Genomic DNA, 23,789 nt, shown 5'->3' with positions numbered 1-23,789 from the left:
AATCGTCATTCACTTACCTTCAAATGTTCTGCAATTTGGGTTATGGCATCCCTCTCCCAAGTTGTAGAGTATTGTGTTGGGTCCTAGCCTTAATATCTCATTTGGGTGTTTTATTAAGGACTCAATCAATCAACTAACTTGAATTTTCTCCCGTTTTATAGATGTCAAAGTATGACAACTATGGTCTTCCCAAAATCCTGTGGAACGAGCTTTCCACATGAAGATGATATTCCACGATTCGATCGAGGAACACGACATCATGCTTCACTTCCTCCACCTCCTCCTATTGTTCTCCCTGACCCACAAGTTCAAAGGCTTGAAAAGTTCAAGCTCACTCAAGCCCTTTTGGCAAGTAAACATGAAGAAGGAAAGTCAGTGTGAGCACACGTCTTAGAGATGAAGTCACACATTGATAGGTTAAGAATGTTGGGAGTTGTTGTCTGTGAGAAGCTGGCTGTTGACTGGGTTCTTCAGTCGCTTCCTAACTCATATAGTGAGTTCGTAAGAGAGTACTATATGATAGACCACGACGTGACCCTCATCGATCTCACATATTTGCTTGTTGCTGCTGAATCAACAATGATTTGGCGCACTGTAGAAGCAAAGTTGTTTGGTGGATCTGCCTTCCAAACCTCTATGGACATAGGCAATGGCAACGAAAGACATGCCATGGTCGAAAAGTTTGATCATAAGAGAAAGACAAAGTTTGAAGTAGTTATGTGTGTTGTTCCAAAAGAGTCAATTTGCTTTTATTGCCAAGAGAACGGGTATTGGAGATGAAGTTGCCCTGTTTACCTGAGAGATTTAAGAGATGGGAGAGTCAAGACGTATGGCTCTGCTTTAGGTAAAATCCATTAACTAACTCGATAAGTTCCTATTTTTTTATTCTTGATACATTATGTGATAAGATTACATTTTTGATGTTTTGTAGAATTGAAGAAAAGAGAGGAAGCTTAAAGGATGAAGTAAGCTGAGTCTGATCGCGAAGAAATGGATTTCGATCGCATGATTTGATGATTGGATTTTTGGAGCTGCTACTTTTAGAGTTAGGATAGATTTCTAAGAAATGTAATAGCATAGTTTTTCATTTGAGTTGCGTTGTAAGGACAAATTTTTCCACAATAAAATAAAATTTGATTTTGTCTTATTTATTTATCCTTGCAATAACATTTATAAAAAATTGATGTTTGTGTATTTCTATTATTAGCAATGTTGAAATGGATGTGATTCTTAGTCATGCTATTTATGGTAGTGTCATAATTTTCTAAGTAAGGAAAGATTCCCATCGCCTAAGTTTCAATTGGACAGAAACTTGGAATCATACAACATGTATTGTGTGATGTATGGAAATCTTGGTACTTAGGTAATTAAGACTAATTCCTTGTTCACATAAGTATGTGAGTCAAGTGAAGGACTAAAGGAACTAGTACACAATGTTGAGCACTAGTCAAGTCCACTATAAATAATAATATCATTATTCGTCATGATTTACTAAAGGTCTAGTAAATGTGGTTATACTTACAAGATTAAGTATAATTTTGAATCATTGAAAAGTTTCAATGAATGGAAGAACGAATAAGTAGAATCAATGAAGGCAAAAAGATAAAAAGTTTCTCCAATCTAAGAAGAAGGGAGAGTACTTTTGTATCATGTTTTATGATCGTCTTGATAATCGTGGGAACCATATTACAATTCATCCTCTAAGGATACCTTAGTGCACTGGTTTAGCTAAGAAGAGGAACGGAGAATTGTTGAAATGGTTAAGTCAATAAGATGTATCGTACTTCGTTCCAAAATCAAGTCGTAGAGTCATACTCCAAGATTGTGACTTGAGTGACATAATCTTAAGTAGGAATGTTCTTACACTTGCACATTTTGGTAAGTTATGATGTCTTGAATAAGACACAAACCAACTAGTACCAAATTACGTGTAGGTTTTGTCTTGGTATAGAAACACACTAACTCTTGGATATTTGTTTGTCAGTAAATGTTTTCTTGACAAGAAAATCTAATATGTCAAGAGGTCAGTGGGAGTCTAAAGATCTTGAAAAGTTTCAAGAACAAATCAAGAAATAAACCTATTAAACACTAGCACACGACTTGAGGTTTATAACCTATCGTGTTGACAAGATTTTATTGCCATTCCAGTAAAGTTACTTATGCATATGAGTTTCTACGAGTTCTAAATTGACTGCATAAGGGCAAACACTTTGTTCAATGAAAGTACATTGACTGGCATAGGTGAGCTGCTAAATAACTTGGAAGCAATAGTAGGACCCTTGATGGCAAGAAATTAAGAATGAAAAAGTTTTGTCCATAAGAGTTTGAATTCGTCACAAACATTATCTTATGATTATGCTTATGACAAATTCACATGGATAGGAACACATGCACCATAAAATCTAAGTGTCATAAGGTTTATCTCCTTCATGAAAATGATTGTGAGGAAACACTTTCACTAAGAAAGATTTTAAGGAGATAGCGATTATGTAAATTGCATTCTCAAATTCGATTACGATTACGACATCCCTCTTTATAGTTCAAATTATGAGATTTGGCAATTGGTTTAAACATTTGAGAGTTAGTAATATAAGTTCTGAATTAATTTAGACACACATGTGAGTTGTCTGAGGAAATGTGTATGAGTTTGAGAAGCTTAGATAAAGGCTTATCGAAGCACATCGTATTGGAAATATGAACTTTGGAAGTTAATAAGTATTGTCTTCTAGAAGTCCAACTATTTTCTGAGTACGTGTCAAAGCTAGTGGGAGTATAAATGCTATGTTGGAATGGATATAATCATCATGTTAGTGGGAACATGATTATTATTTTAAGTATTGCAAGTTGGCAATATTAATTATAGAAAAACAAAAATTTCACTTTGCAAAGTTGTAGGGGTTAAAAAGTTGTTTTTACTATAATTAAGGGAGAGAATGTTATACTTCATTTCCAATCTAAAAGCTTAGATCGAGAAATTTTAATTGAATTTAGTCAAGGATATATTTACTATTTGCATTCTCAAAGTTCGATTATGATTACGACATCCCTCTTCATAGGTCAAATTTTGAGAACACGACAACTAGAAATATTATGACAATATTATAGCAAGAAACTGGTAAAGTATCACATTTTTCATTATGAATTGTATACCACACGCTTCGAGTATAGGATCGATTGCATATGCTATAATATTCGACCATTCTAAAGTTTTCCAAATGCTTAGGGCATTCAGAGAGAAAAAGGGAATAGAACCAGATTTGAATAAAATAATTAAACAACTGTCAAGGATAATCTAAGGTTCGCCAAAGATTGGTCTCTTGTGGACGGTTGGAAGTATACTAATGGATGAACCATATTGACTTTATTATGAATAAATAAGACTCTATTTAGAATTAGTTGTCATATGGAAAATATGGAAATGTTTCCTTATTGGGAGTTGGACGTTAAAAATCTATGTCTAGATTAGAAACTTTTATGCAAGAAGAATGTTCAAAGGAATGTACTTTGAATGTGAGACTTCACATCTATGGAATTGTCATGTAACAATATCTAATAGAGCACTTTGTAATTTCATTGGCAAATTCTTTGTGACTTTGGTACTGTGATATTACGAAATGACCGTTGCATAAAAATGTTAGAATCTAACATATTCTAGTAGTGGTGAGAGTTTTGTATTCTTACACTAATGGATTAGGAATTGTGAAATGAGCATCATTGGAAATGTGTTCATTTGATCTATTTCACAAAGAAAAAGACCATAGGAAACATAGTGTACATGCTAAGAGCATGAGAAAATTGTTGTTATAATTCAAGTAAGAAGTTGATTACCCGAAACAACAAATAATGAGTAATAAATATGGTGATTAAATAAAGTTCTTATTTATACTCAAAGGTTTGGGACCATATAGGGTTAGTATTATTCTTGTGTTTCACTTTGCATGTTTTGACTTCCCGAATAATAAGATTATTCAAACCCTCCACAGTCACTCATTTTTTGGAAGTAGGAATGAATGAAGATTGTTATGAATCCGTCTGTAGATTGTCTAAAGTGTTTAGACATAACACAAGTTTGCTACATAGTTCATGAATGCTGCTATAAAATTAGAGTATTGGATTAAACCCACGCTCACTTGGATCGCTTCATGGATTTTATCACGAGTGATTGGTGAGACGATAATATCTTCTATTCTTGAAACCGAGATGTGTGAGTTGTATCTTACGAGTCGGTTACACATTGATAATATGTACACGCACAAGTAACTTGGTGTTATAAAACGTATTGTTATGTGTGATTCGGTGAGTGAGTACAAGCGAGCATTAAGTCGAAGTTTATCCGTTCCTTTTGCCCAAAGTGGGATAAAAGCGATATCTTTGGGCCCCTCAATGGTTTAGTGATGACACCCTAAGCGCTTGGCCAAGCCGAGACTAAGTTGATGTGTTCAATTGTAGTCTGTTGTCAGTCGTCATAAATCAGAAATCGGGAAACAACACATAAACATAGAGTATGATTAAAATCCATGTCTCAGTTCATACGATATCTAGAATGGAGGAATATATGATCCCTTATCTAAAGGACAGGTTGCTGATAAGATCAGAGTTCGACAGCGTCTTTGAGAGCTACGATTACTAATCGGTTTGTACTTACATTATAGTTACTAGACTTATCCAAGTGGGAGACTGTTGGATTAGTGTCTAAGCCCGTAACTATATTTGGTATGTACTTGACCTGATTGTGCATGGTCCTTTTAGGTTGCCTTCACCAAAGCAACTTGATAGGATGATTTATGGAGAAAGAGGATTAATTATGATTTATTAATATATTATATGAATAATACATTAAAGGAGAAATCATATTGTTTAGTTAATATTAGTCAAGAATTAATTGATATTTAGTTTTGTGACTAAAAAACATTAATTAAACTTAGGGGACTGGAATTGTAATTATAAGATAGTTACAATTGGGCTATGGATCACCTTGGAACATAGGTTGGACAAATTCTATGGGAAGCCCATAAGGAATTCGTCCAAGGGCTATTATAAAGGGAGTCCAGGGGTTGCTTAGGGCCTAAGCAATCAAATTAGGGTTTCCTAGCTGATAACCCTAATTGCCTCACTATATAAAGACCCTTATAGCCCCAAAAACGTTTGGGACTCTTTTGGAAGAACCCTAGGACAGTTTTGGCGCTTCTCCTCCTTCTCTTTAGTCATCCTCTTGCTTTTGTGGTGTTTGTAAGTCGTTAGAGGAGTGACACTTGTTACTCTAAGCTCCAAAGACAAGAAGATTCAAGCCATTGAAGAAGAGGTAACCATCTAGATCTGTATTCTTATGTCTATTTCGAAATACATATGCTAGATTTGGGTTCTTGAGTCTTGGATTAATTGCATCTACAATTGAGAAACCTAGATCCAAGCTTTAGGGTTTGCATGGGCACATAGGATGTTCTTTTGTATAAAACTCATCAGGTTTGTTCTTCATATACACTTGATTCGCTATTAAAACAAATTTTAGACAAACCCATACACTCGATTGAAGGCAGATTTATGTTGTTACTATGTTTGTGTAAATGGTTGTTTGGTCACTAGGAATCACGATTCCAGTGATTTTGAAGTGATATTGTTGATATGGTTGTTTGATAACTAGCATGCTATGTGTTTGTGTAAATGCTTGTTCCTTGCTGTTGCTTTCTTTGCATACCATTGAAATCAAATGGTTGTTTGGTCACTGAGAATCACAATTTTATTGGATTTGCTTTCTTTGCATACCATTGAAATCAAAAATATGAATTGCATACCATTTGACTTGCATTCTAGTTCTTTACATACCATGTGCTCCATTGAAATCAAGAATCTAAATTTCATACCATCTGAATTGAAATCTGAATTGTATTCTAGTTCCTTACTGTTATTGCTCATTCATCACAGTCTTCAAAGTCAAACAAATCTTGAAACAAATCAACCAAAGAAGCCAAGAGGGAGACCAAGAAAGAAAGCTTCTGCAAATGTTCCTGTTCCCTCAACATTTACAATGCAGGAGTTGGTTATTTAGATGTATTGTATTAAGAATCAAAGGGATTTTTTGTAATCATAGTTTCATCTTTCATGTTACTAATGTTATATTTATTAAAATTTTAATATATATATATATATATTTTAAAATTTATAATGTTATATTTATTAATGTTGTATTTAATGTTATATTCTTAGGATTAATGATATATTTATTAATTTTTTAATAACTAATGGTCCCCGATTAATTCCCGCCTAGCCGATTAATTCATTGACCTCGGTCCACCGATTAGCCTACGTCGAGCGATGTCTACAACCTTGGTTATTAGTAATGCATGTAGTAAGGACTTGTGCTACAGGCAGAAAGGGTCCGACTTTATATACCAACATTCTCATATTCATTAGATAGACATAACAAGGTATATTGTTCGTTTTTTTATAAACTTTTTGTTACCACAATTCACTTATATGTAGTTATAACATGAATCATGGAATTACTGGTGTCTGCTCGTTTTGATGAGCATGGATGACAGTGGTCAAGATGTTTCTCTCCAGAACATTTAGGAGATACACAAGTGAAAATGAGAAACTATGTTACTGGTGTTGTAACTATAGTACGCGTAGAGGTCCAAAATGCCGATGATGCAATCAGAGAATTGAACCTGTATTATCTAAGTGTTTGATAATAAAACATGTCTTCCAAGTGTTTGATACAATGTCAAGAAGAGAAAGTTTTTGTGTAAAAGAGGCAGGTTTGATATGTTGGATTTATTGGGAAGATTCTGTCAGAATATGTTAAGGTAACATCTTTATACTTGTGTTGAAATATTCTGTTAGAAGTAAAGTAGATAATATTTTGTTAGACTTCTTAAGGAATTGAAGTTTAAGCAAAAAATAGAAATGAAATATTTTTTTAGAATTGATGTTAATATGTGTAGTTATGTTATTTTGATGTTTTTTATTTTATAAAAAAAAAAAGAAGTTGTAAATTCTATTAGAACATAAGTTAAAACTTGTGTGTATTCGTCAGAATTTATTTATATAAATGCATTATGTCAAAATGTATTTAAGAATGTTTTATTAACAACAAGTATATTTGTTTAACTGGTAATGCATTCTAGCAGAATTACGAGTAATGCATGTTATTAGAATAACAATAGTATATTCTAGCAGAATAACTAGTAATGCATGTTGTTAGAATAAATTACACTTGTTTGATGTCCATTACATTTTATCAGAATTTATAGTTGTTATTCTTTTAGAATACTCCAAATTTTTTAATATTTGAAAGTTGATTTTTTTTTTGTGGATTTAGGTTTTGAAGAGACTGCCATTGATGTGGAAAATGAGAAAAAACATGGAGAACTAGAGTGTATTCTTGCAAAATGTATAAAGTGTTTCTTAACAATAATATTCTTTTTGGAATGGATTAATGTTTTTGTTAGATTTTGATGTTTTTTTTAACCATTTTTAATTTTAATCTTTAAGAATAAATGTAATCTATATTCCTTAGAAAATGTTATTCTTGATAATATGTTGTATAATTCTTTAAGCATGTTTAATATAAAAAGTATCTTGAATGACACAATATTCTGCAAGAATAAAACCGCAAATATATTTACTAGTTTATTGTTGTCTTTTTGTCATTCTGACAGAATAAAATCGGTTATTATTAAAAATAATATTAAAATTTAATTAGAATTAATTTAAAAAATTTAGATTTTTAAAAATAAGGGAATTAATGATCCCTTAAAAATAATATTAAAAATAAGGGAATTAATGATCCCTTAAAATCCGAAAATTTCCTTTTTTAAAATAGGTTAAATGAACAAAATACCATTTTGCTGAAATTATGTGATTATATGATACATGCTAACTTATGGTAAATATCATAGACCTCAGATCAAGATTGTTGATTCTATTCATTTGAGACGAACATAATTTTGTGAGACCGTGAAACCAATTTTTTTAGTGAAATATTCTAATATTATATTGTTCGTATGAATAGAATATGCAATATATTCTAACATTATATGTTTTAGAATAGTTTAATATAAAATATATTAAAATTATTGTTTTAGAATTTTAGAATACTAAATATATTAATTTCTACTAAAATATTAAAGTATTTCATTAGAAAAAAATGGTCTCACGGTCTAACAAAATTAAACCATCTCGCATGGTATCTTATATTTTGAGAAAAAGTGGGTTGTAGAGACTTTATGTGAATTTTTTCAAGATTTTTGATTGAATTTTAGAAATATTTAGAAACTAATAAATAATTCTCACACAGTTGTTGTTGGGCTAAGGGCTGTTTTGGGATTCAGATATCTGATTTTAGGCTCTTTTATTGGGTCATAACCCGTTGAGGAAAGTGGGGGAAGAGAATTAATGAGAATTCTATTGATTTTTTTTGAGATTTTCTTCGAATTTTAAGAGATGTTGTCTTTTTGTCATTCTGACAGAATAAAATCGGTTATTATTAAAAATAATATTAAAATTTAATTAGAATTAATTTAAAAAATTTAGATTTTTAAAAATAAGGGAATTAATGATCCCTTAAAAATAATATTAAAAATAAGGGAATTAATGATCCCTTAAAATCCGAAAATTTCCTTTTTTAAAATAGGTTAAATGAACAAAATACCATTTTGCTGAAATTATGTGATTATATGATACATGCTAACTTATGGTAAATATCATAGACCTCAGATCAAGATTGTTGATTCTATTCATTTGAGACGAACATAATTTTGTGAGACCGTGAAACCAATTTTTTTAGTGAAATAATCTAATATTATATTGTTCGTATGAATAGAATATGCAATATATTCTAACATTATATGTTTTAGAATAGTTTAATATAAAATATATTAAAATTATTGTTTTAGAATTTTAGAATATTAAATATATTAATTTCTACTAAAATATTAAAGTATTTCATTAGAAAAAAATGGTCTCACGGTCTAACAAAATTAAACCGTCTCGCATCGTATCTTATATTTTGAGAAAAAGTGGGTTGTAGGGACTTTATGTGAATTTTTTCAAGATTTTTGATTGAATTTTAGGAATATTTAGAAACTAATAAGTAATTCTCACACAGTTGTTGGGCTAAGGGCTGTTTTGGGATTCAGATATCTGATTTTAGGCTCTTTTATTGGGTCATAACCCGTTGAGGAAAGTGGGGGAAGAGAATTAATGAGAATTCTATTGATTTTTTTGAGATTTTCTTCGAATTTTAAGAGATTTTTTTTAGAGTTCCAACTTCCAAATCACATAAGACAAAAAAAACTATTTTTTACTACTACTTCTAGCCTTGCCATACCTCATGTTTCCATCTATAGACATGTACAATTTCTTATATTCCCCATGCTACCACCGCTTACATTCGATGCTTTGGTCATCGATTTTTGAAGACTTTTTAATCTTTTATCTCCTCTTTCTCTCTAAGCCACCGTCTATTTGCTACCAAAATGGAAAATTTGTCTTACTGATTCCTACGAGCAGGACGGAATCGGAAGCGGAGAAAGAATCGTGTCAGTTGTGATGTTATCAGATTGGTTTCTCGTTTCCTTCTAATGCTCAATTTCTTAATCGCTTTTAACCAAAACACCTTTACGATTGACGCCCTATCTTTTTAATCATTAATTGAGTCGCTTTAGTTTCTGCTATTCGAATTTGTGTTTTTTTTTTCAGTAGATGGAGAACTAATCGGTGAGGTTAGACACAGAGTTGACGACGAAATTGTTTGGGTTCTCATTTTTATTGTATTTTGCTTTTGCATAGTTACATTCAATTTCCGTTTATTTAACGAAATTCCCAGCTGGGTTTTAGCATTTGTGTGTAGATTAATCCAATCATTTTTTTCTTTTTGGTTAGGAAGTTTGTTGGAGAGTTGAAATGGTTTAAGTCGTTGTGTTTTCTTTTTTGAATTTGACAATTTGCATTTAGGATTTAGCCATTTGGCTATTACTTTTTTCAAATTAACTATTGCTTTTATTAATTTAACCATCGTATAATTAAAAAAAAAATCCATGATACTATATTTTGACCTTTGTTAACCACGTAACTATGAAAAGTGTTTTTTTATACAAATATTGTGTATTACTGTATTTGGCTATATATATATTTGGATTTAGTAGATTTGTGTAAACAAATTGACACTGTTTTAGTTTTTGACTTTCCAAAGGGGAAGATTTTGTGGGGAAAAGATCCGTCTTTCTCTTTTTCTAAAAATACCATGTGTTCTAAAATCTAAACGATGTTTCCGTTTCCCCCCCTGTAGTTTTCCTTTCTTGTTTGTGATTTACCAAATTATTCTAAAAAGAAGTAATGATCTCAATGATACGTTTTCAATTTGGGCATGATGGAGAATTTTGAAGAATTGACCGTTTTAAATTGGGAAGACTATCTAAAATACAGGTATGTGGTTTGTTATAACTTAATTAAATACACTTATTTAAAAGGGTAAATTGCAGGGAGTATCAAATTAGCAACGTATTTCACTCTTTTTACCAATATAAGCAACATAGTTTAGTTTTTTACCCATAACTATAACATGCTTTTGTATTTTACCATTATTAACTATGTGTTTTGTTTTTTTACCCATAATAAAAAGAAAGAATATGTGATAATTGTGTTGTACGTATGCAGGAAATGAACCTACCGGTGGCAAGATGACCTGTACAAAATCTTTACAGCTTCCATGGTGCCTTCATGTCCATTCACACACACAGCCAAAATATATAGCTTATATTAATAATTACAACTAAATAAATAAGCTGTCATTTTTTTTTTCTAAACCACAATTACTAATCCATACTCTACTGTGTAACCGTCAAGAAAGGTGAATGGAGGTTTTTAAACTCAAATAAAGAAATAGTAACAAATTGAATTAACAAAATAATTAAAAAAATGGGACTCAAAAGATGATAACCGAGAAAGTGTTATCAGTATGCAACTTCTTTTATTCGAATTTCCCAAAAGAAACCTCCGTGGTTTGGGTCGTTAGCGTCGTTAGAAGTTTTGTGTAGAAGTTATAAATAATTTATTCTAAATTATATTTTTGTATAGAAATTATAAATAATCATATTTATGTTTATTTTTTGTTGAATAATTATTACCATGGTTGCACAAAATGTTAGACTTTAGCTAGTCGGTGGACTGGGGTCTAGGGATTAATCGGCTAGACAGGGATTAATCGGGGACCATTATTTATTAAGAAAATTATTCAAAAATTTATAAATCTAAATTTATTCGTAAGAATATAAATAAATAAGCATAAAAGTTTAATAATAAGTTTGACAAGCATAACAATTTATCATCTAATTATATATATATTAAAGTTATTCACCCTTAGCTACAATAAAGTGGCTAAGGGATGGCAAAAATGGTCCTTTAAGTATTTCTTTTTTTGAAGTTTGGGATATATGCTAAGAAAAATGGTCCTATTCCTAAGGGCTTGGCAACATAGGTCCTTATGGTTATATATGTTTGGTAATTGTCATATGTTTATGGGTTTAGTACGATGTGGACGGGTTGTTGAGTTGATAAACACCTAATGGATATCCTGTTGATTGGACCAAACTTTTTATTTTCTTTTGGGTTTTGAATTTTTTTTTTTCTGAAGGTTTTTAAGTATTCATCAGCGATACGTGTTCCTTTCATCCGTTCTTCTCTTTCGACGTGTTTCTCTGTGATTCCACCTTTCTTTTGTCCAATAGAAAACTTCCAGATATCTACGACCGACTTCATCTCCGTCCTCCACCACTCTCCCACCTTTATGGAACGTGTCCTGTTGGGATCCATTTTTGATTTAGAGTCACCGCTTCATCTTCCGATAGGTGTCCACCCACCGCATTATCTGCTTCTGATGTCCACCCATCTCATTCAGTTTACCGACCCTCCTTCTCCACATCCACGCCTTCCTTCTTACTGCTATTATGCCCACCCAGTCGGAACTGGAGCATATTCATCTCATTCTCAAGCTCCAGAATCGGTCAGCACCGTCGAACCGTCGAAGCTCCAAACGCCCTTCCGCCGGTCTTCGCGACCTTTGTTTGCTGAAAATCGATTTGATACTCGACTGTTCTTCGACTTCGTGTATACTCGACTGTCTAAAATCAACTGGCGGTCGCATCCCTTCTCTAAAATCGAACGGCGACGCCCTGGTAAGTGGCAATTTAATGTTTTCCTGCCCTAATTTGTCATATTCTATCCTCTATTCTGCCTAATTCTTCGTTTGTGATTTTGCTGACAAAATAAAGCAATAAGATAACACATATATGAAGCAATAACTTGTGATGATGGAAGTTGATGTGCTGAAACCCCAAAATTTGAAATGGGAAACCTACAGTTAAAACATTTCTTAGGCCATTCACGAGGATTGCTCAAGAAGATTACGATGTACAACTCTATTCTTCCTAATTTGTGTTTTCTAATTCGTGGGTCATATGTAATTGTTGATTTGTGTTTTATTTTTATTTATTTATTTATTTATTTTGCATTTTATAGACGCCCAAAAAATCTTCGCAAACCCTTTCTCTACTTCCAAAATTGATTCCTTCGTAAACCCTTAGTCACAGAGGTGGAAGGTAAATTCCTGCTTACCTTCGATTTTTAAGGTATGTACTCACTGCTTCTGTGTTGCTACTGGTATCCTTATGCTTTTCTCGATTTTCCTTTAATGCTATGGAATTGATGTCTATCATTTGCTTATTGACAGCACCATGAAAACGTTGGACATTCAATAGGTTTGCGGTTTTTGTTGACGTAGAAGAACAGATGGTTCTGTTTTCGGACGAAGACGAACCCTCCACTTCAATTCTCACGGTTTCACTAACATGGTCAATCGAGAAATTTCTTACAGTCCATGGCTTTTTTTTATTGATTTTTCATAAATCTAATATTATGAATTATTAATTTAATTCATACAGTCGGTGTTGTTCAGTCTCCATTCATTTCTGACGGTGGTTTTGTTTATTTTCACCATCCTCCAAACTAATTACTTTTTTTCTAAGAGAACCTCGATTGATACTCCAATGATTGATAAAATAAGAGGTTGCTTTTATCTCTGATCTTTTTTATTTTTGTTAAATTTTTTGATAGCTTTATAACACCATTTCAGTGATCCCTGCCTTCCTTGAAAACCGCATATGGTTCAATGACAAGGTACAAACTGAACTTAACTTTTATCTATTTATCCGTTGATAAACTCAAATTCAAGCAATAAGAGATACGAATATTAAAGTATGCTGTATGATGGTATGAACTCGAAATTTTCATCTGCTTTTCTATGTTTTGGATGTGTTTCTCCTGAGATCATTATGTTTTTCTAAATTCATATAAACATTTCCCACCAAGTGTTTGATAAAATGTCGGACTCAAATTTCCAACTTTTGCAGGAAGGCGATGCCAAATATACGGACAAACATGGAAATTTGAAGATCCTCACAACACATAAAAGATTATTTTAGTAGTCCTGTTGAATAATTATTGTTACAAGGTTTCATTCTTAATTCTCTTTCATTTTTTATGTGTTGTTTCCTGCTTCTTCCTCGACTCTGATATCATAATACTGGAGGTTTTTATGGCTGCTGCCTCGAAGCCTTAAATCCCTCTGCTTTTGTTGTGTTTTGTACTTGATTGTCATCCAAATGTGAGTTGAGGTGAAAAAGTTGATCCATGAACTTGATGCTACTAATGGCTTTTATCATTTTGTTAGAACTATGAGAACAATATTTTAACAGGTTGCAACAGTTGGTATTGATCTTATCTTTTACATTGTATGGTTGTGTCTGGTATACTGGAATGAATGACTCTTTCCATTACTCTTTGTATTCCATTCTTTTGTCCCTTCCATTGGGGGTATCACTATCAGTATGTTGTGATGTAGTTTTAACATTTATTAATTTTTGCAGAAAATTTACCTGAAACTGGTGTTCATCCTCAAGAAACTTCTGTTATATCAACGTCTGGCCCATTTTCTTCAGTCTCTACTAACAGTGAAAGTGCAATGGATGATGACTATAGAGAAACTAGGAAAGCCAAACGTGTTCAAGGGGTACAATCGTTATTTCAGTACCCTGGATTTGCTTCATCTCTACGCCACTGCCGACCCCCACGGTTAAAGGTACAAATACTAAGGAGAGATAGGACGAAATTTGCAAAATTCATATCAATCAACTGATATTTGAACCATAAAACTGTAATGAAAATATGAAATTATAATGAGAGAATTCAAATGTGTTCGATTGGTGGGATATGGTTTGTTTAAAAATTTGTTAAAGGAATTGGAAGGTATATATGTTGGATTAGTGTCTAAGTCCATAACTATTTTGGTATGTACTTGACCCGATTATGAGCATGGTCCTTTTGGGTTGCCTTCACCATAGCAATATGTAGGATGAATTAAGGAGAGAGAGGTTTAAATATGATTTATTGATATGTTAAGAGAATAATATATTAAAGGAGAAATCATATTGCTTAATTAATATTAGTCAAGAATTAATTGATAATTAATTTTGTGGCTAAAAGAGATTAATTAAATTTAGGGGACTGGACTGCAATTATTGGATAATTGAGTTATTGGGCTAAGGAATGCTAAAGGAATAAGGGGTGAACGAAATTATGATGGAAGCCCATCATATTTTCGTCCATGGCCTTATCCAGAAGGTTCCATGGGCTGCTTAGAGTTTAAGTTGTCCATTAGGGTTTTAACTGAAACCCTAGCAACCCACACAAGTATATAAAGGACCCCTTAGGCCCCAAAAACGTGAACAACTGATTCTCTAGGGTTTCTAGTCATTTTTTGGGCAGCCTCTCTTCTTCTCCTCTTCATCCAAGTTGCATAAGGTGTTTGTGACTCCATTAGAGGTGCAACACTTGAGGCACTAAGCTTTTGAAGCCAATCCAAGCAAGGAATTGATTGTTATTGCTATATAACAATCAAAGGTAATTCTCTAAACCCTAATTCAGTTCATAATATGTTAGATCTAAGTTTATTAGTCTTGGATTCAAAGCATGTACAATAGATAAACCTAGATTCAAGCATTAGGGTTTGTATGAGCACATAGGATTGTTCTTATGCATAAAACCCAACAGTGGTATCAGAGCCTTGATTGGTTTCAGTTGTATGTGATGCTATGTTGAATTATTTGCTGAAAAATGAGTTTTTTGCCTCTGCCCGACTCAACTCGGCGAGTCAGTATCTGGACTCGGCGAGTCCAGGTCTGACTCGGCGAGTCAGTGCGTCAGGCAGAGGGTATTTCGGGATTTAGCTGCTGGTTTGACTTGGACTTGATGCTTAATTTGTTTTATGAAGTTAAAATCCGAATTTTATCTTAATTAAGTGTTTATCCATGCCAAAACAATAGATAATTTCAAATCTTTTAAATATTAGTTGTTTATGTGATAAATATGGATTATTTGAAGTTATTTGGTAATTATCTAATGACTAAAATAAGAATATGTCAAATATAGATAATTATGAAATTAATTGTTTAATTTATGTTATTTGTTATTTGATCCCTTATGTTTTGAAAAGTCTCAAAACTTGCCCTCAAGTTTTGGGATTTAAAAGTTGATTAAAAGTTTAATTTTGAAATGTTAAATTCTAAAACCCTAGTAATTTGAAAAGTTCGAATCACACCCTTATGGTTTTGTTAATTAATTAAAGTGTATAATTAAAAGTGATTTAATAAACCCATAAAGTTTTGGTTTACAGTTAATTAAATTAAAAGTATAATTTACTAAGTTAAACCACCTAGTATTTTAAAAGTGTAAAATACACCCTATACTATATATAACATTAAAAGTCTAGTATTATATATGTATGAGTAAACAGTCAGTCTTACCGTTAGTAGGCCTCATTCACGAAGTTGGTCTATAAGGGGTGTTTAAGGAAATTGCCTATAAAATGGCGATTGAATGGGTATCCACTCTTACCCACCGCACTCTTGACTAGTGGAGGGTCGTTAGCCGAACGGGTAGGATAGGACAGAAACCTTCCATTATAAGTATAATGAAGTACAAAGTAACTAAATGCTTTTTCAAATTCCCAAATCATAGTTACTTTAGGAAAAATGTGAAATTGTATGCTAATCCATAGAATTACACTTCATACCCCTGTCAAACGTTAGTGGAGCGTGTGTGGTTAACCGACACACTAATTTGGGGATGACATTGGTAGCGAAGGGTGACTCGATGTTTGTCATAGATCAATGGAGCGTGTGTGGCTAACCGGCACATTGATTAGGTGATTGTAGCATTGGGTGCACCACATGATTCGTATGGTTATTCACACCTTATTTGTGATCCTCGGCATCCCAGTCACAAATAGTAGGGCATAATCGAGATTAAACATGCCATTGAAAAGTTCAATGAATCTCAAAAGATCTAGGAGTTTCAATTCATTTAAAACTTAATCTTCCTTTTCGTTTTTCATGGTGGAAATTGGTAAATCATCATTTACCTACCTTCAAATATTCTGCAACTAGATTACGGCATCCCTCTTCTAGGTTGTAGAGTATTGTGTTGGATCCTAGCTTGATGTTTCATTTGGGTGTTACATCAAGAATTCTAATCAACATAACTTGAATTTTCTCCCGTTTTGTAGATGTCTGAATCTTACAATGGTCTTCCCAAATCCTTTGGAACAAGCTTTCCAAATGAAGATGACGTTCCGAGATACGATCAAGGAAATGAGAGTCATGCTTCACTTCCTCCACCTCCTCCAATCGTTCTCCCTGACCCACAAATTCAGAGGCTTGAAAAGTTCAAGCTCACTCAAGCCCTTTTGGCAAGTAAACACGAAGATGGGAAACCTGTGTGTGCACACGTCTTAGAGATGAAGTCACACATTGATAGGTTAAGCATGTTGGGTGTCGAGATTTCAAGCGAGTTGGCTGCTGACTGGGTTCTTCAGTCACTTCCTGAATCATATAGTGAGTTCGTTAAAGAGTACTATATGATGGATCACGACGTGACCCTCATTAATCTCACCTATTTGCTTATAGCTGCTGAATCAGCAATGATTTGGCGTGCTGGTCAAGCAAACTTGTCTGGTGAATCAAACTCCCAAACTTCAATGGACACTGGCAACATTGGAAGTGCAGAAAGAAGTAAGTCTGTGATTGTCCGATGTGTTGTGCCAAAGGAGTCCATTTGCTTTTATTGCTAAGAGAAGGGGCATTGGAGACGAAGCTGCCCTAACTAGCTGAGAGATCTAAGAGATGGGAGAGTCAATACGTATGGCTCTGCTTCAGGTAAAATCCATTATCTAACTCTTTTGAGTTCCTATTCTAGATTCTTAATACATGATGTGATAAGATTACATTTTGATGTTTTGTAGAATCGAAGAAAAGAGAGGAAGCTTGAGGGAAGAAGTGAGCTGAATCTAATCATGAAGAAATGGATTTCGATCGCATTACTTGAAGAATGGATTCTTGAGCTACTACTTGGAGTTAGAATAGATTGTTAAGAAATATGTAATAACATAGTTTTTCAATTGAATTGCATTGTAAGGACAAAATTTTTCCACAATAAAATGAATTTTGATTTTATCTTATTTATTTATCCTTGCAATGGCATGTATGAAAAATTGATGTTTGAATGTTTCTATTATTAGCAATAATGGATTTGATTCTTAATTATGTTATTTGTGGAAATGTCAAAAGTTTACCAAATAGGGAGAGTTTCTCATCGCCCAAGTTTCAATTGGACAGAAACTTGGAATCATGCAATGTGTATTGTATGATGAATGAAAAACTTTCACATTTGGGAAACTTAGACTAATTCTTCGACAAAGTGTCAATTGAAGGACTAGGAGATCAAGTACACTAGGTTGTGCGTTGATCAAGTCCACCACAAGAGTGACAAAGATATTCGTCATGATTTACTAAAGTTTAGTAAATATGATTATACTTATAAGATTAAGTATAATTCTAAGTTGATTGAAAGAGTTTCAATGAATAGTAGAACAAATAAAGAAGAATCAAGTAGGCAGAAAGATAAAAGTTTCTCTATTCTAAGAAGAAGGGAGAGTACCTTTTATTGTGTTTTATGATAAGTCTTTATGATTAAGAACCATGTCTCAATTGATCCTCTAAGTGAGTCTTAGTGCAATTGCATGTCTAAGAAGAGGAATCGAGAATTGTAGAAATGGTTAAATTAAGAAATCAATCATACTTCGTTCCAATATCAAGTCTTAGAGTCATACTCCAAGATTGTGACATTGAGTGACAAGTCTTAAGTAGGTTTATAACACTCATCAAATGTGGAATTTGGAAAAGTTTTCTTATTCTTGCACATTAGAAATTGGTAAGTTGTGATGTCTTGGATAAGACAAAGACCAACTAGGACCAATTTGTAAAGTGTTTTGTCTTGATAAGAACTACACTAACTCTTGAATATTTGCTTTGTTAAGAAATGTTTCTTGACAAAAGAATCTTATATGTCAAGGAGTCAGTGGGAGTCTTAATGGTCTTGAAAGGTTTCAAGAACAAATCAAGAATATACCTTATCGATCATCACTAGCACACGACTTGAGGTTTGCAACCTATCGTGCTGACATTATTTTGTTTTTGTGCCATTCCAATTGAGTTAATTGCGTATGTGAGTTCTATGAGTTCTCATTTGAATGCATACTAGAGCCTTAGTCGATGGAAAGTACATTGATATGTAAGGACAAGTTACTAAACTACTTGGAAGACATGGTGGGCACTCGTGTTACCATAAGGCAAGAAATCAAGATTAAGAAAGTTCAGTCCATATGAGTTTGGATTTGTCGCAAATCTTGGTTTTGGCAAATTCACATGGATAGGAACTCATACACCATAAAATCTAAGTGTCATAAGATTCCCTCCTTCATGAAAATGATTGTGAGGAAATGCTTTCACTAAAAGAGATTTTAAGAAGATAGCGATTGTGAAAATTGTATTCTCAAAATTCGATTATGGTTACGGAATCCCTGTCCATAGTTCGAATTATGAGATTTGGCAATTAGTTTCAACATTTGGAACTTAGTTACATAAGTTATGAATTGTTTAAACACACATATGAGCTATCTAAGACAAAGGTGTATAAGGTTAAGAAGCCTAGATAAAGGCTTATTGAAGCATCTGGTATTAGAAATATGAATTTCAGAAATTCAATAGGCATTGTTTTCTGAAAGTTCATTTGTTTTCTAAATACATGTCAAAGCTAGTGGGAGCATAAGTGTTATGCTTATATGATAATAATCATCATGATAGTGGGAGCATAAGTGTTATGCTTGTATGATTATTATGGCGAGTATTGCAAGTTAGCAATATTAATTATAGAAAAACAAAGATTCAATTTGCAAAGTTGCATGGGTTGAAAAGTTGTTTTAATATAATTAAGGGAGAGAATATTATATTTCGTTTCAAAATCTAAAGCTTAGATTGAGAAATTTTAATATTTTCAGTCAAAGGATACATTGTGTGTTCTTAAAATTCGATTATGATTACGGCATCCCTCTTCATAGTTCAAATTGTGAGAACATGACACATAAAATATTATGGCAAAAGATTGGTGAAGTATCATATCTTTATGTAAGACATTATGCATCGTGTCCCATACGCTTCGGGTATAGGATCGATTGCAAATGTTATAATATTTTACCATTCTAAAATTTTCTAAATGGCTAGCGCATTAAGAGGGAAAAAGGACTAGAATTGGTTTTGACTAAAATAATTAAAAAACTATCAAAGGATGATCCAAAGTTCGCTGAGGATTGGTAGCTTGTGAGTAGTTGGAAGTATGGTATTGGATGGACCATACTGACATTATTATGAATAGATAAGATTCTATTAAGAATGAGTTGTCATATGGCAAATGTGGAAATGTTTCCATATTGGGAGTTGGATATTGAGATTTTATGCCTAGATTAGAATCTTTTATGCAGTAAGGATGTTCAAATGAATGTACTTTGAATGTGAGACTTCACGTCTTTGGAATTGTCTTGTAACAATGTCCGATAGAGTACTTCAAAATTTCATTAGCCAAGTCTTGGTGACTTTTGTGCTATGACTTTATGAAAAGATCGTTGCATAAGATGTTAGAATCTAGCGTATTCTAATAGTAGCAAAGAACCTTGTGTTCTTACACTAATGATAAGGATTGGGAATTGTGAAATGAGCATCATTGAAAAGGTTTTTCAATTGATCTATTTCACAAAGTAAGGACCATAGGAAACATAGTGTGCATGCTTTATGCATGGGACAACTATTGTTGTAATTTAAATAATAAGTTGATTTTCTGAAACAGTAAACGATAATAACGAGTAATCAATATGGTGGTTAAATAGAAGTGTTTTATTTACTCTCACAAGTTTGAGGCCATATAGGATTAAGTATTATTGTTATGTTTCAATTTGCATGTTTTGACTTCCAGAATAACTAGGTTATTCAAACATCCACAGTCGGTCATACGTTGGAAGTAAGTATGAAGGGAGACTGTCATGAAGAGTCTGTAGATTGTCTGAAAGGTTTAGACATAGCACAAGTTTGCTGCAGAGTTCATGAGTGCTTTGATAAGATTAGAGTATTAGACTAAACCCACGCTCACTTGGATCACTTCATGGTTTTATCACGAGTGATTAGTGAGACGATAATATTGTATATTCTTGAAACCGAGACATGTGAGTTGTTATTTGTTGGTCGGTTGCACATTGATAATAAGTAAACGCACCAGTAACTTGGTGTTATAAAACTTATTGTTGTGTGTGATTCGATCAATAAATGCAAGCGAGCGTTTGAGTCGAAGTTTATCCATTCCTTTTACCCAAAGTGGGACAAAAGCGATATCTATGGGCCTCTCGATGATTTAGTGATGACACCTAAGCGCTTGGCCAAGCCGGGACTAAGTTGATGTGTTCAATTGTAGTCTGTTGTCAGTCGTCATAAATTGGAAGTCGGGAAACAGTATAGAGAGAATGATTGAAATTCATGTCTTTTGTCTATACGATATCTTGAGAATGGAGGAATATATAATCCCTTATCTAGAGGACACGCTATCTGATAAGATCAGAGTTGACAGCGGCTTTTGAAAGCTACGATTGCTGATCAGGTTCTGAAGTCATACGGAAAATAGTTATTAGACTTATCCAAGTGGGAGACTGTTGGATTAGTGTCTAAGTCCATAACTATTTTGGTATGTACTTGACCCGATTATGAGCATGGTCCTTTTGGGTTGCCTTCACCATAGCAATATGTAGGATGAATTAAGGAGAGAGAGGTTTAAATATGATTTATTGATATGTTATGAGAATAATATATTAAAGGAGAAATCATATTGCTTAATTAATATTAGTCAAGAATTAATTGATAATTAATTTTGTGGCTAAAAGAGATTAATTAAATTTAGGGGACTGGACTGCAATTATTGGATAATTGAGTTATTGGGCTAAGGAATGCTAAAGGAATAAGGGGTGAACGAAATTATGATGGAAGCCCATCATATTTTCGTCCATGGCCTTATCCAGAAGGTTCCATGGGCTGCTTAGAGTTTAAGCTGTCCATTAGGGTTTTGACTGAAACCCTAGCAACCCACACAAGTATATAAAGGACCCCTTAGGCCCCAAAAACATGAACAACTGATTCTCTAGGGTTTCTAGTCGTTTTTTAGGCAGCCTCTCTTCTTCTTCTCTTCATCCAAGTTGCATAAGGTGTTTGTGACTCCATTAGAGGTGCAACACTTGAGGCACTAAGCTTTTGAAGCCAATCCAAGCAAGGAATTGATTGTTATTGCTATATAACAATCAAAGGTAATTCTCTAAACCCTAATTCAGATCATAATATGTTAGATCTAAGTTTATTAGTCTTGGATTCAAAACATGTACAATAGAGAAACCTAGATCCAAGCATTAGGGTTTGTATGAGCACATAGGATTGTTCTTATGCATAAAACCCAACAATATTATGTAAAAGGACCAAAATACCCTTTGTTGATCAAATGTGATTAATGAATCTGGCAGGCAAAGAACTGAAGATAAAGGTTGTTGGGTCTTCATTACAGTCTGATCACATTTAATCTCTTTACTTTGTTTTGAAGGTTGATATTAGGGTTTTTTATTTTAAAAACATGTGATCACATTTAATCTCTTTGATTTGTTTTGAGGAACAAAATTCCATCAAATAGGGCTTATGCCAACTCCTAAGAGTATTTATAGCAATTTCATCACGATTTGATGAGTTTAACTCAGAATCTTATCAAAGTTCTATCATTTTTTCGTAATGAGTTGAATATGACGTTTATAGCCATTGTGGGATTTGCAATTTTTCCTATACCGAATACATATCCGATCCCCGCAAAGCGGGGATCCTTCACTAGTTAATAAGAAAAGTTGTTCAAATTTTAATATATCTTAAGCAAAAAAATAAATTTGGGTATTTGTAAATTTGAAAACATATAAATTTTGAAAATTTTGGTTTAATATTTAAAATTTTGAAAATTTGGCTGATTAGGCTGCCTAGGACCGATTAGGACCGCCTAGGTCCGATTAGAATCGTCTAGCTTCGACTTTGACCCCCTTTGACCAAAACCGATTAAGCCGACCGATTAGACTTAATCCTAATCGGTTGAAGACTGTCTACTGATTAATCCTCGATTAATCGGCCGCCTAGACCGATTTTTACAACACTGATTATTACTTATAAAGAGTTAACGAACTTGTTAAAGTATATAAAGTAATTGTTGATGTAGGTGTGGATCCTATTTGAAAAAAAGAGAATAATGATTTAGAGATTATTGCAAAAGCCCATGTGGTAAATATGCATTTGTATAGATGGTCTAATACATTTTTGATTAATTGCCCATGTGCCCGAGTTGAATTTGATTAAATTACATTAATAGTCCTTATGGTTTAGGATAATTTGTACGTTTGGTCCCTAACTTGTTTTTTTAACCTGAAAGGTCTCTACTGGTTGTTTTTGTTACACACCTGGTCCCTGTCTTACCTAAAAAAACTATTTTGCCCTTGATTTTTTAAATTTATTTAAACAAACACACCTCCAACTTCACCCCCTTCACCTTATCTTATATATCCTATCATTTTTTCACTATTTAAATAATAATCTTTTTAGATAAGATAAGGACCAAACATGTAACAAAAAAACAAATAGTAGGGACCAAACACATAACAAAAACAAACAATAGGGACCTTCCGAGTTAAAAAAACAAATTAGAGACCAAACACATAAATTATCCCAAACCATAGGGACAATTTACTCTTTGAATTTAAAAAGGAAACATTGAATTGAAAGATGTGACCACGAATCACGGTCAATAAATCCAAGTGATCATTTTATTTTAGCTTTTGAAACGTGGTTAATGAAATGATTGGGTCACTTTGTAGTCTAATTATTTTCTTAGCATTATTTGTGATTAGATTCCTGGGACTAGATCATCCCACTAATAGTACAAATTTTTTGGAATAAATGATAATAATAAATATGATTTCCAATTAACTAAATATTCGTATTTAAAAAATAAACCACAATCGCAAATTAAGGCTTTCGAAATGGATCTCACCTTTGCATCTTTTAATACAAAACAACGTTAATCATGTTTAATCATTTCTTAAATAACTAACTATAAGATGATGATTATCGTGTCTATTATTTAATAGAGATGTAAGCGAGAAGCGTGGCCTCACATGGCTTTCACTATTTTGAATCTTAGAAGTGATTTACTTCAATAATAGTTTAATTTATTTGATCCCTTAAACTGGTTAGTTTTGGCAAATATTGCCATTTCTTAATTAC

The 23,789-nt window shown here is 33.0% G+C and overlaps 1 long non-coding RNA gene across 5 annotated transcripts; it reads left to right on the top strand.

The window, feature by feature from the left end:
- The first annotated feature begins 12,198 nt into the window (after window positions 1-12,198).
- On the top strand, window positions 12,199-14,556 carry LOC145054656 (uncharacterized). 5 transcript variants are annotated; one of them, XR_013684876.1, is made up of 7 exons: window positions 12,199-12,411; window positions 12,520-12,629; window positions 12,731-12,851; window positions 12,942-13,065; window positions 13,133-13,176; window positions 13,410-13,510; window positions 13,926-14,551. It is a non-coding gene; the product is annotated as an uncharacterized LOC145054656 (long non-coding RNA). The 5 variants fall into 5 exon arrangements; XR_013684874.1 differs by having other exon boundaries at window positions 12,731-13,065; window positions 13,926-14,550; XR_013684875.1 differs by having other exon boundaries at window positions 12,942-13,510; window positions 13,926-14,556.
- Window positions 14,557-23,789: the final 9,233 nt, after the last annotated feature.

The sequence above is a fragment of the Lactuca serriola genome, chromosome 5 (assembly GCF_051521515.1).
Source record: "Lactuca serriola cultivar US96UC23 chromosome 5, Lser_US96UC23_V15, whole genome shotgun sequence".
In the NCBI taxonomy this organism is placed as follows: domain Eukaryota; kingdom Viridiplantae; phylum Streptophyta; class Magnoliopsida; order Asterales; family Asteraceae; genus Lactuca; species Lactuca serriola.
Note: the sequence above shows the minus strand (reverse complement) of the source record. Positions and strands in the feature narration are given on the sequence as shown.